Source organism: Gymnoscopelus microlampas (genome assembly GCF_963454915.1).
Source record: "Gymnoscopelus microlampas genome assembly, chromosome: 17".
NCBI lineage: Eukaryota > Metazoa > Chordata > Actinopteri > Myctophiformes > Myctophidae > Gymnoscopelus > Gymnoscopelus microlampas.
This window is the reverse complement of record NC_139954.1, coordinates 35,105,192-35,118,562: the sequence shown is the minus strand read 5'-3', so window position 1 is coordinate 35,118,562 and position 13,371 is coordinate 35,105,192. Positions and strand designations below refer to the sequence as shown.

Here is a 13,371-nt window from a genome sequence, read left to right as displayed (position 1 = left end):
GCGGGAACAAATAGACTTGCAACATTGTTCTTTTCAAGGCCACACAAGCGCAGCCACATGGTCATCAGACAGAGACATCACATAACTCTTAAAGGAATACAAACTGATATCGTCACTGTCGGGGGAAAACCTCACATGTCCAAAACCGTTCCTTTTTTTATTATTATTTAAAAATATATATATTTAAATGGTGAAAATAGATCTAATATTGTAGATCTGCTATTTTCACCAGTTTTGCGAGAAAACAATTACAAAGTTGAAATATGGATATACAAGATTTCTGCCTCACAGCAACGATTATGTTAACCCACTATCTTCCACCCCCGTAGAATTCACAAATACTGGCACTGTGAGCCTATAAGGAGCCCAAGAATCTCATCCGATTCCAGGTCCTGAACAACACCCTACCTGGAACTTGTGAGGGTAGATTTCATATGGCAGTCTGTGCCGCATAAACGTCACTGCAACCAGGTTCTGCGAGGGTCTATCTGGGTGTGAGAGACCGTGGATTGAGTCTAAACTTGCCATCTCCAGTCCATGGGTAACACAAGGCGGGGTTTGGGCGGTGGAGACTTCATACGAGAGGGAAACCCTGGCAATAATCAAACTGGACATCGACCAACTGTAGGCTCAGTGGGCAGCCGTGCAGGCATAATCGACCACCAAGTGAAAAGTGCTGATGACAGCCCGGGAGAGACAGTAATCGACGGAGTTGTTCTTTTTTGAGCCTATAGCTCGTAGGGCCAAACCATGGTTCAGAAACCTTGGTTCGGAAATATGGCAAAAACTAGCGGACGCAGGAAATGGAACTGTATAGAGACACGGTTGAGACAGAGCAGATCACATCCCAAAGTGTTGTAAATTCAAATTCCCATGACCTATTAACCACGCAATGATGTTCAGGTAAGCTCAGTAACATTTTAATAACTGGAAAAAAATATTGAGTGTATGGTGGGACAAAAGAATATTCACATGTGGAAAAAGATCACACACATGCAAGCTACTTGTAACTTCTTGCTAAACCCAGTGTATGACTTCAAATAATGTTGATAAGCAAATAAATAGTGTTTTTTCTATAAATAAGCCTCATCATTTAATGACATGTTCTAAGTTAAATGTCAGGTCTAAGGTACAATGTATAAGTGTATATAGCAGGGACTAAAGCCAAACTGTAGGAGAAAACATTTAATAAATAGATACTGCTAGCTAAGAAACTAAAAACAGTAGTGTGCAGTAGTGCACAGTGGTTTCCCATCATTATTCAAACCCTTTTTGGTTTGAATAATGAATACAGAGGCCAATAGCATAATGACAGAGATGAAGGTGTTTTAAATGTTCTAATTTGTTTTAGAAAGTAAAAGAAAACTCCTAAAAGGAAGAACCAAATAGCACTTGGAGAAAGAAGGAAAGGGCCGATTTGGATTCCCAAGGACAGGCAGTATTACGGCAGAGAGCTCGAATTATTTATGGAACAGATGTTTAATTCAAACCGGTGATCTGGACTCAGGGTCAGTTTTGATAGGTCAGAGTATCTGCTTGTACAGCCCCCCAGCCCCCATCCTACCCACCCACACACCCTGGCTCTCACACACACACACACACACACACACACACACACACACACACACACACACACACACACACACACACACACACACACACACACACACACACACACACACACAGCCCGCTCGCCTATCTCTGTTACAGCTTGGCACCAAATTATAGTGGGCAGGGATTCAGAGCACAACCAAGAAATGAGAGAGAGCGAGAAGAACAAAGCGTTCCTCATCTTAATTAGATCTGTGGCACCTGAAATTGAATTGAAAATTAAATGGCCCTTTTTTTGGAGGATTACTGCTTAGAATCAGTAAAAGAACACATTTGTATATCTTAATAACAACTCAAAGTGTTGGGGTGCCCTGGTGGCTAAGAACACATACCACATACTGTAAATAAGGCTATGGTCCTTCCTGCAACTGGCCCAGGTTCGAATCCGACCCGAGGCTCTTTGCTGCACGTCCCCCACCATCTCCCTCCAGTCACCCTGTTACTGTCAATAGATGCAAGTGTCTACCATAGTTTTAGCCTTAGCTTCTCCAGAGGAGAGTTTTCACTTAAATAAATTATAACTGGGATCTGGCGGCCTGTCATTCTAACTGAGGAGGCACATCATTAAAATGGAATGGCAGGTATGTGTTTCCCATAATTATTATTTGGGACAGCAGGGGGTGTGCGTAAGGCCCCCACACAGCTGTCTGTCAATTAGGGTGTCAACTTGCTGTAAAATAATCACTCCACACTTGTACCCTGATCTCACAGAACTTTGTCTCTGTACTTCAGCATGGTGTGATCTGCCATGTCACCAACAAGGGCGAGAAAAGAGGTGTTTAACTAACAGGATGTATGCCAGTCTGTCCAATCGAGCCCAAGAGAGACAGCCATTCAGAGGCAGCGACTCATGGCGACGTAGAGCGGCAATGGAGTTGAAAAGCGGGCCAGAATATGACAAACATCCAATTCCACACTCCAACGCACATGCATCAGCTCAAACACCTTTCACAGAGAATATTGCACGCCGTGAAATACCACCGTGGTCTCGCAGACTACAGTGCGATCAATACGAAAGTCGAAAAACAGCACAACATCACCCACATTCATAGCAACAGTGCATATATTTAGCCGTAGCTTGTCCTATGACATAGCCATGCCTGACACCCAATCTCGGCACCCAAAGCCACGACGGAAACTCAAAAAGAACCTAAAAATAACTGTCTCAAGTGACAAAAGACTAGGAGCCATGACTCAAGGAAGGATGACCTAAATTACTGTCATTAAAATGCTAGGTATTTCAACTGTATGCCAGTCACAAATTATCCCACATCGACATCTGTCCCTCCCTGCCTGGCTGAATAAGGACTGATAGTTACATTAGAAATAATACACAACTTAATTAAGCTATAAAAGATGTTTCCAAAAGGTGCTGCTGGCTAAAGCTGGAAGTGGCTGTAAAATGGTTTGAGTGACCTATGACGCTATATGGCTATAATATCTAACTACGTCTCTGTGATGGTATTTCTGTGACAACACGCAGAGAGACTCTGTAATGTCAATGTACATATAGATGACGATGTGATGTGTTGGACATAAATCAGATGAGAAGACAAAATTAGTCCAGAGCCCTCTCTTTGTGTACATACAGTCATGTGACAAAATATTGTAGTCAGTCACTCACCAATAAATTACTTGCAGTCATGTTAATGACATTTCCAGAAAAACACAATAAAAATGACATTTCAATCAATGTGCATACTGCAACACCATTTAAACTTGCCACTGGCCCTAACTATTTCATTGCTTATATTCAAGTGGGCTTTCCTGTTACAGTCATGTCAAACAACGGATTATTTGCCTATTATTATGACATTCTGCAGAAAACTGTCATAATCTAATTCTGGAGTATATATATATATATGTTCATGTTTGCACATGAACATAGTTCACTGGTGTAACTCACAAACTGTCATTTTAATAAGCCTTTTAATAATAATAAGGAGAAGAAAATCTATTTTCGATGGCTACCTTATTATAGAAGCCTTATTCTCATATCAATATAACATATCTTGTACAATCAATAGATTTGATTTGCTTTGTGTATCTGCTTAATGTGTATACTGCACAGTGAAAGTGTGAAGTCTGAGAGTGTACAAATGGAACCAAATCCATTTGGTTCCATTTGTACACTCTCAGAGTTACATGAACACTGATGATGATACTACAGTGTAGATTGGGACCCCCGAGAAATCAAAATGGTTGAGTCCCTGGCATATTTTTTCAAATGGGGGTCCCTGGGCTAATATGTGTCAATTTGGGGGTCCTTGGCGCAAAAAAAAGGTTGAAAACCATTGGTATAGTATTTCAAGGCACATACGATACGGTTAAATTTGTATAATTTTTTTAGATTTTGTTGTGCGTATAATAACTTATGATGCAACATTAATAAAAGAGGAGTCAGTAAGTCATATGCCCCCCCCCCTGAACATAATATATGATCTGTACATGTATGAGAAACAGCTCATACATGCGAACTACAGCCAGCTAAAGGTCGCTCACAGGACTGTCATCCTTTCTCAGACTTGAGTCACAAGACAGCGCATTAGGTGACGTCATCAGCAGACATGGAACCCTAAACACACATGCGTCTAATATGCTAAGTGTACTGAGCTTAATTAACATTCAGTGCGTCACATTGGTTCACACCAGGCCACCGAGGCCACCATGGTCTCCATAATTAAGTGTAAGCATTTCAAATCGTGAAATTAGACGGTATTGCTGCACATGTTTGGTGAATATGACCATTGAAAAAAAGAAATTCTCAAAAAAGCGGGGCTTCATTCTATAGCATTCAGACCAAGTCCAACCCTGATCCTGGGGACAAAGTCTACGTCTCTTCTGCCAGGTGGTTTTAATTAGTCTCTGATTAGATGACTATAATGAAAACTGCCAGTAGACTGGGTCCCTTTTCATAATACTTTATATAAAGCCCATGTATATAATGCATTATAAACATAGGTATAATATATTATAATCTACTTACGACACAATATAATTATTATAGTTATCATCTCAAAGTGAGCAAAGAGCAGTCATAAATATTCATAATTATTTATAACAATAATCATAACACATAAATGAAGCATTTAACAGTATGTTTATAACACATTATAGACATGGGCTTCATAGAAAGTGTTACTGTTTGGTATTGAAAATAGCTTAGTAATATAGTTGTGGTGAACATATAAATCAAACAAAATGCAAACATGTTCATACGTGTTCTCATGGATGGGCTATGGTGTTTCTACTAAAGAAATACTATCCATTTATTGATGTGGAGAGGAGGTCATATGAATGTCTAGTGTAAACTTTTACCAATGTTATATTGTAAACACACTTTTTGTTTAGAAAAAAATGTGATTCTTTTAACAGAGCTGTTCCTGACCATCTATCCCAGAAAACAGAGTTTAGGCTAATTTATTCTGTTTTGCCTGCAGCAGTCACTCTCTCAAGGGGGTCAATGGTGTGTCAGTTCCAAAGTACAAAGAAACAATATTTGGATCCATAACTCTTGCCATGTGATCTCTCTTGACACCAGACTGCCATGTTGTGGTGGAAGCCAGCTACTGCAACCTTGAAATTTCTTTATACAGAAATTGCTTTATACAGATTACCTTTCTTTCAAGATTATCGCAAAAAGCAGAAGATTTCACAAATACATAAATCCTTTGCATGTATCAATTTGAATTTCTCATTAGGTACTAGGTCAGGGGTCTTCAACGTTTTCAGGCCAAGGACCCCTATAAAATTGTGTTTCAGATTCAACTTTTTTTGTTTACTTGGTCTGCTCTTTTTTCCCTCTACACCAAACACCTCTTTGCCAAAAATAGCAGATCTACAAGCGCCTCGCGCTGCGAGGCGTTGTGAAGTTCTAAAGTTCTCCTCAGAAAAGGGATGCTGGGGTTCAACTGGTTAAGGTAAAAAAAAAATCATATCGCACAAAGATTTGACGGACCCCCTGTAGTAACTCTGAGGACCCCCTACGGGTCCCGGACCCCCTGTTGAAGACCCCATGTACTAGGTTGTATGCCTAATAAAGTGAATTGCAGTGGACCATGTCGAGCATGTGAGCCCCCCTGCAGCCATTAACCCCTTTCAACCTGGCATCCATATTTTGGCCATGTCATTATAGGCGAACATTGACACACATTGTCAGAAATAGTGAAAATAGCAGAACTACAAGCTCACAATAAGCTGGGATAGTGTGTACAGGGCTTAAGTAGCCTGGTAAACCCTCCCTCCGGAAATCTCACCCATTCTTCATAACAAAATAAGTAAATATGGACTGACCAAGAGGAGTAAAAGATGTCAATCTAAAAGGCTGATATGTTTTATGTGCATGGGCCATTTAATACAAATGCTGATCCTCTCAAAGTAAATGAAGCATTTAGATCCTGCATATACATCACAATATTATAATAGTGACTGACATCTTGTCATTCATATTCATCAGCTGTTCATAATACTGGAACATTATGGCTCCCAAAGTTATGATGTATTTCTGTATTCCGCCAGAATGCCTTTCTCAATTAAAATAATTCATGAGAGGTCGTTTTTACGAGCAGTAGAAATATCTGAGAACAGCAGCTTAGAATACATTGCACATTGTACAAAACATTAGCTATTAAGTACACCGAACAAATCATGTTCTAGAAGTACAGAGCTACAGAACTACAAAGAGATGTTTGTTAACGAGATCTTTACTGATTAGTTACAGTAAATAAGCATTAGTATACACAACAAACATGCACAGTCTGTGGACATGATCGTTACACATTGTTGGAGAGGAATCATGAAGGCCACCAGTACATGGCAGAGAGACAATAGTTCTATGATGCAACATTTTCATTCAAATTCTCAACCCGATCGCCAGAGGAAACGTTCTCATTGAACGTTTTTCAACGTTTCTCAAAATCCGTGCATAGACTACTGGAAAACCACAAATTACGTGCATAGCCGCCTCGCATCTCCCCCATTGTGACTAAACCATTTCGGAGGCGCGCAGTCTCAAGGGAATTGTCGCCGTGTGAAGGACCACCGAGCGAGCTAAAGCGAGCGAGTTGCCGTCCTGAACATTGCGACATTCCCTTGAGCCTACTCGGCGCCGTTTGAGTTACGTACCGATAGGCACAGAATCGTAAATTTTGTTGTGGGGACTGCTCTACTTCCTGGTTTTTCCGGGTTGCGACTGGTTACGCTCACCGTGGGACTCCCCGTACATATGCACGGAATTTGGGGGTTTCTAGGCGACTATGCACGGAATGACGTGCACAAATCCGTGCAATGTATACTAATTCTCTGGCGATCAGGCTGCAAATTCTATACAAAATGGACAGAATGCATACTCAATGGAGCAAATCAAAATCGAATGCAAAACAATTGTAATCATACATAGTAACCTCAACTGCCACTTTGATAAACATACACACACACACACACACACACACACACACACACACACGCAGCTACTTATATACTGTAGGCCTACTTGTGAGAACTTTTGACAACAATCATTCGATAACCTCTACCCCTAACCATTACCACCAATACATAGCATGCCTTACCATAACCTTATTTTAAACTCAACCTACTGTAATTCTAACTCCGAGCCTAACATTAAACCTAGTTAAGCCTAACATTGAGCCCTATAGGACTCCTAACCCAAAAGCAGCATATTCAAAAGTGAGGACCAGCAAAAAGGCCAGTAATTCTTCTCATCTTTCTATCCTTTGTGAGGATATTCTCACAAAGTTATTTATTTATCATTACATGCATGATGCAACGTAATATCGTTCTGGTGCACAATTGATGTCATGTATAGAGTTTGAATGACAGTAAAGTTAACCCTGATCTTGAGTACACGCACACACACACACACACGCACACGCACACACACACACACACACACACACACACACACACACACACACACACACACACACACACACACACTTTGATGACCTGCGTAAAGTCAGACAGAAAACATACTCACAGTTGTGGAACACTCTTCCCTCCTAACTCCGCCAACACTCCCTTTAATCCCGTTCTATTGGAAGTTCCTCCTTAGATGTGCTGGTCGATAGGACAGGGAGATGAGAGCGCTCGCTCACTCACTCTGGTCCATCTCTTGATTGAATTTCCACTGTAGGGGGAATTGTATCGCCTTGCTCCAGGTAGGCTACACCAACTACGGGAGGAGGAGGGGGAGGGGGAGGGGGAGGAGGAGGAGGACACCGTCACAGGTCACCGCATTGGACGGGTTTCCACTTTCTATGAAGTCTCAGGGGCCTCTGTTACTGCATCTACAGTGTCACACGGTGTCGACAGTGGTGGAAAAAGTACTCAAATGTTTTACTTAAGTAAAGGTACCAATGCTGCAATGTAGAAGTACTCCGTTACAAGTAAATGTCCGGAATTCAAAATTTACTTGAGTAAAAAGTACAAAAGTATTGGTAAATAGCCTATGAAATAGGGCTAAAGTGGTAAATGTATGTTTCATAATATCATAATTTATATCTGAAAAGTAACCAAAGTTTTAAATTAATTGCAGTGGAGTAAAAGTACAATATTTGCCTCTGAGATGTAGTGGAGTAGAAGTACAAGTATTGGAAATTGTAAATACTCAAGTAAAGTACCAATACCTCAAAATGTTACTTAATTACAGTACTTAAGTAAATGTACTTAGTTACTTTCCACCACTGTCTGTTAGTGCATCTATACAGTGTCACGTTTCGAGAAATGGTACAGAACAAAGGCTCTTTATAACGTCCTAAAGAAAGCTATTGTGGATGTCTCTTCACATATACATGTACATAAGTGGTCCGATACAGCAGCACAACTATCAGTAAAAAAGAAATGCGTTCATTATAAATTAATTTATTCAAATTAAAACAATGACTCCGTTTGGGAGTAAAGAGAACAAGAGAAAATCCCAATGACAGAGATCTATAGTGGTAAGTGTTGAATGAAGGACACCAGATATCCTCTGTTCACCTGAGAGGAATGCATAATTCAACACAGACCAGAGCAGAGTGTCACGCGGAGCCATGATCCAGTTTACAATTTAAGCATTTAGCAGACGCTCCCATCCAGAGCGACAAAGTGCAAGATCAGAGTAAACTAAGAGAGCCCTATAGTCAACAAATAGTCACATAAATAGTGTGAAAATCAGTGGTGGGAAAAGTACTCAAATTTTTTACTAGTAAAAGTATCAATATTGCAATATAAAAATACTCTGTTACAAGCAAAAGTCTGGAATTCAACATTTACTTGAGTAAAAGTACAGAAGTATTAGTATCAGAATGTACTTAAAGTACCAAAAGTAAAAGTACAAAAATGTTTGAAAATAGCAGATCTACAAGCTCACAACACGTCGCGATGCGACGTGTTGTGAGCTTGTAGATCGGCTATTTTCAAATAGCCTAGGTATAAAATGGGGCTGAAGTGGCTACTGTGTGTTTCATAATATAATAATTGATATCTTCTAAGTAACGAGTAACTAATTTTTTCAAATAATTGTAGTGGAGTAAAAGTACAATATTTGCCTCTGAGATGTAGTGGAGTAGAAGTAAAAGTACAGAAAATTTGAAATACTCCAGTAAAGTAAGAGTACCTCAAAATTGTACTTAAGCACAGTACTTGAGTAAATGTACTTTGTTACTTTGCACCACTGGTGAAAAGAAACCAATTAAGTGCTACAAAGTAGGATTAAACATCAAACCTAGCATCTGTCTAAACGGCAAGCAATCTGATCCCTTGTCCATTCACAGCCATCAGGTTACAATGACAGAGATGAAACAGCTGACAGCATATTCTGCATGATTATGTCAGTGAGGTATTTCACTGACATTAAATCCAATCTTAATGTCGACTTAGTAGACATTTTCATCCCTCAAATGTGTGTGAAAGTGCAGCATTCTATTTTGTGCGCACACAAAACAAATAAAAATGATAGGCCTACAGAATATTCATAGTCTTTTATTTACGCATGCCAGTAGCTAAAACAGAAAATAATTATGATTAGGGCTAATGAGAGTGCCAAAACAGAGTCTAAATAGAACAGTGCTGTGCTTTGAGCAGAAAAGCATTAAAATGCATTTGAAGTTCTGAAATAGAGGTGTTTAATCTCATAATACTGAGCACAGGATCTCATTTCTTGACAGTGTTTACATCCCAGCAAGCACAATGACGTCATGATGACGTTATGATGACGCCCGGTCATCACCCCGGTGACGTTCAGGACTAGGCCAGATCACAGCCCATATGGGGATGATCTTTACGTCATTTACAGGACGTCATCACCGGGACATCATATGGACATTTGACAGAAATTTTGGATGATGAGAATGTGTTTAGATGACGTCCTGGAAGTGACGTTTTTGTGGTCAGGATTAATTTTGGTTGAAATCAGGTGATATTCTGGGCCAGATCTGACTTGTCTTGGTTTGACTTAATCTAGCCCCAATCGAGACGTCACTGATTGGTCCGGGTCCTGACTGTGCTTGCTGGGATAGTTTCCAGTGCAAGCTACAGGTTCAAAAACGTTGTTCTGCTTAATAACTATCTCATTCATTAATTGTGTGTATTTTCAGAGACAGCGAATCCTCCTGAGTATTCAGTAAACTCAGTATTATTAAACAGACTCTCACTCTCTGTGCCTTTAGTTTATATTAGTTAAAGACTTTCTCTCATGCATTGTGAGAAATTAATGACCAACCAGCACCACCATGAGGAAGATAGGAGGAAATTCATAAACACATTTCAACTGCTGATATCAACTGACCATCTGACTTAAGTTGTTATAGGTCAGTGGTTTTCGACCAGTGGTCCGGGGACCACCTTGAAGGAGTACCAGGGGGTCCCCAGCGAAATGAGTTGACATAGCGTCACAATCATTTTAACCACTTTAGCTTTGGCTATTCAAAAATAGCAGATATACAAGCTCATAACGTGGCACCGAGTGCTGCGTTATGAGCTTGTAGATCTGCTATTTTTGAAAAACCTTGAAAAAGTGTGCAAATCTTTGAATATATGTATTTTTTTTTAAAGCAAAAATTAACTGATATCTTTGCTTCTGGGGGTCCCTGGCACAAAACATTTTCAAATGGGGGTCCGAGGCCAAATGTATATCAATGTAGGGGTCCTTGGCATGAAAAAGGTTGAAAACCACTGCTGTAGGTGACAGTGACCATCCTGAAATTTAGATTTTGTCTGACAGTAATGGAGAAAACACTACTTCACACCACAAGGACCTAATCAACACCCTTAAAAGGACAGCAACCACTTGAATAGCAGTAGAACATTAGTTTTTATTTTACATTTATGCTGTCATAAATGTAACATTTTGAATGTATTACATAGTTAAAGGTGCTGTAAGTGCATACAAATTAATTGTTAAATAGCTCTATATCCTGATAGCAAATTTTGCTATATAGTTAAGAAAAGAAAAAGCAGGTGCGCTTCCTCTGGATGCCTTTTTGTTTAGGCAGTGGGTGCTCAGCTATAAATATGACTAGATTCAGATACCACCAAAGTGGAAAAAGCAGCTTCTAATAAACAAGCATGATCATCTGAGCCACTGTCTTGTGTCCTTTACATTGGAGTGCCACTTTTTACACTTCGGTGGTATCTGAATTACTATATAGTGGTTTGTTCTTTAATAGGGGTCTCCCTGACTCTCCAGCATTTTCAGGCCGGGGTACCAATTTTATCCAATCAGTATGATAGAACACATGCAGGATACAGATTAACCATTGGGAACCCTATCAAATTGAAACTTATAAATGGGCCCTCTCTTCTGATTGGATGAAATCGACAACCCCATTGAACATGTATTTCCTATTTGTTAAAGGAATTGAAGGAATTAAAAGACAGCAGATATCTCATTGACTGCACAAACGCCAGTCCTTTATTCACACCACACCGCATTATGAAAGTCACATTACTTGCCAAAAACCAGCTCTAAGGCATTAATACTATAGCATCATCTACTGTTCATTCTGAGAAGCACAGGATATTCAATCAACAGTGAGACACGTGGTGCAGATGGCAAAATCAAACACTCACATTTCATAGAACCTACCAGACAGTAGATCTGGCCTTGCCCAGGCCAGAGCATTTGATTTCATGTTATCACAATAAAAGAGGAAATTACCTTCCTGGGTTGTACGTAAGAGGAACATCTTTCCAGTGAAAACATTGCTTTATAATGTAATCATAAAAGTCAACCAAAGAACAAGATTTTTGTACATGATCTCCTCTCTGGTCAGTAAGAATACATTGAGGACTCTAGCAGGAGCACTCATCCAATGTCATCCATAGCACCACAAAGGCCTTAAAAACAAGGCTCCAGACATCCCAAAACAAACTTGTCAGGCTACTTTTGGCCTCACACATACAACTCATTTAACCCCTGCTCATTTAGCTAGGGTGGGATAACCGGCTCAGGGTAGAGGACAGAGTACAGCAACGTGCAATGGGCCTGGTCTACAAGATACACTACACCACAAAGACACCCTGTACCTGTCAAACTACTTAAAAATCACACCCAGTGTGAAGTGGGCGGTGTGTGGTCATCACAACATGACTCACTTTGACTTTTTTTAAAGTCCATACTGCTATTCATAGGGCTGCACATGTGTCATGTGTTTCGCTAGCCAATCACAGTCCTGAATTTGCAAATTCAGCCAATCACATTACAGTTAGTGGTGATGACACTAGCTGTAATGTGATTGGCTGACTTTGCAAAAGTATCAATTTGCATTAACAATGGAAGGGTTAGGGGGTATACAATTCTTTTGGTCGGTGTCCAAAACTCACTTATAGGGGGCGGCTACACCGCCCCAAAAAAACGTTAAAGACGTCCACAAGTACAACACCAGAGGGAGCTCCACAAATCACGTTCAACCCAGATTTGGCTCAAACAAGGGGTTAAATTCGTTCCACACGCTATGCCACCAAAATGTGGAATGCCCTCCCAACAGTCATAAAAAAGTGTGACTCCTCACTCTCCTTCAAAACCGCTCTAAAATAGCACTTACCAGGTGGCTGCAATTAGGAACTGGCCCCTGTAAACAAAGTCAAAGCTTATTATTGTTTGTCTTTAAATGTTTCGATGAATTGAATACACAGGACCCCAATGGAAACCAGGCTAGCCATAGTGCTTTCTTGGGTTTATCCTTTTAGCATCCTTTTGTATAGAACTGTACCTCTGTGCCTTTTTTGCAAACTTTTAATACGGTATTCAATCAATCAATCAAATTTCACTTTAAATGAACATGCATACCGCTAAATTAAGCATGCAGTATCAGTATCGGTAGGATGTTAAGTCATAGCGTAGCATAGTGAGCCCGTCCGTTCATGCTCACCTCATTGTAGTGATATAGTCAGGGGGTCAAGGGGTTCTTTGAAGCAGGTTTTCTGAACCAGACCAGTAGATGGCACATTTTGAGGACTAATAGTAAGTTTTAGTCTATGATATATACCCACCAGATGGCAGACTGCATCTGGATCTGGAGGATACGATCAGTTCATAGCCTAATTGTAGGCCTTCTAGTCTGGACTCCCAGACACTGAATTGCTTTTCACAATAGTAATGATACTGACATTGCAGTTAAAATACATGGACATTAATTAAATTGTAGAGAATAAAAAGAAAGGAAAAAAAGGCTTCCTATTATAGGCTACAAATAACAATTATACCTAAACTGCTTAAAAGGCGAATGCAAGCCTATGGCCAACTCAATCAAAAACGCCGTT

The 13,371-nt window shown here is 40.1% G+C and overlaps 1 protein-coding gene across 1 annotated transcript in view; it reads right to left on the bottom strand.

The window, feature by feature from the left end:
- Nucleotides 1-7,749, bottom strand: part of xirp2b (xin actin binding repeat containing 2b) — a 42,999-nt gene extending 35,250 nt beyond the window's left edge. The window contains exon 1 of the mRNA XM_084084938.1: nucleotides 7,607-7,749. The gene's annotated coding sequence lies outside the window, so the exon portion shown is untranslated. The remainder of the gene's footprint in view (nucleotides 1-7,606) is intronic.
- Nucleotides 7,750-13,371: the final 5,622 nt, after the last annotated feature.